This window comes from Pteropus vampyrus, unplaced genomic scaffold (genome assembly GCF_000151845.1).
Source record: "Pteropus vampyrus isolate Shadow unplaced genomic scaffold, Pvam_2.0 Scaffold24727, whole genome shotgun sequence".
NCBI classification, from domain to species: Eukaryota; Metazoa; Chordata; class Mammalia; order Chiroptera; family Pteropodidae; genus Pteropus; species Pteropus vampyrus.
This window is the reverse complement of record NW_011913508.1, coordinates 1,175-2,140: the sequence shown is the minus strand read 5'-3', so window position 1 is coordinate 2,140 and position 966 is coordinate 1,175. Positions and strand designations below refer to the sequence as shown.

Genomic DNA, 966 nt, shown 5'->3' with positions numbered 1-966 from the left:
AAACTGGAAATGACCTATCTACAGCCATGCCGCCCTCAACATGCCCGATCTCTGATCTCGGAAGCTAAGCAGGGTCGGGCCTGGTTAGTGCTTGGATGGGAGACCACCTAGGAAGACCAGGTGCTGTAGGTGTAAAAAAATAAAAAATAAAAAGCTGGAAATGACCCAAATGTCTACCACCAGCTGAATAGTTAAATAAACTGCGGTATATTCATACAACAGAATTCCACTCATTGATAAAAGGAAATGGATTATTGGTATATGCTACACCATGTATGAATCTCAAAATAATTATGCTGAGTCAAAGAAGCCAGACTCTTCCCCCGAAAGAGTGCATTCTATACAATCCCATTTATATAAAATTTTAAGAAAATAAAATTAATGCGTAGTCACAGAAAGCAGATCAATCATTGTCTTGGGACAGAAGCCGAGGGTAAGACTTGAAGATATGAATTAGAAAGAAGCACGTGGAAACTCGTGGAAGTGATGGATATGTTCACTTTCTTGATCGCGATTTTGGTGGTGTTGGTGTATACACATACTAAAAACATATCAAGTTCGGTACTTTACACATAGTACAGCATAAGGAATGTGGTCAATAATATTATAATAACTAGGTATGGTGCCAGGTGGGTACTAGACTAATGAGAGAGTTCCCTTTGTAAATTATATAAATGTCTAACCACTATGCTGTACATCTGAAACTATAAAAATATATAGTTTATGCATATGTAGAAGACTATATATTAAGTATATAAAATAATACTGAATATTAACTGTAACTGAAAAATAAAAATAAAGATAAATTAAAAGATGAAAAATAAATACATGTGGTTTCTCATATACCAATTACACCTCGATAGAGCTATTTAATAAAGTATACTTCGAGAGTATATGTAGTTGGGGGAGAGGGCATAGGTTTAGTAATGTATACGTAACAGATTTTTTTCCAAAATTGGAGATATT

At 34.7% G+C, this 966-nt stretch overlaps 1 pseudogene; it reads left to right on the top strand.

Annotated features, from left to right (window-relative positions):
- Positions 1 to 16: 16 nt before the first annotated feature.
- LOC111735370 lies at positions 17 to 132 on the top strand (annotated as a pseudogene).
- The last annotated feature ends 834 nt before the right edge of the window (positions 133 to 966 follow it).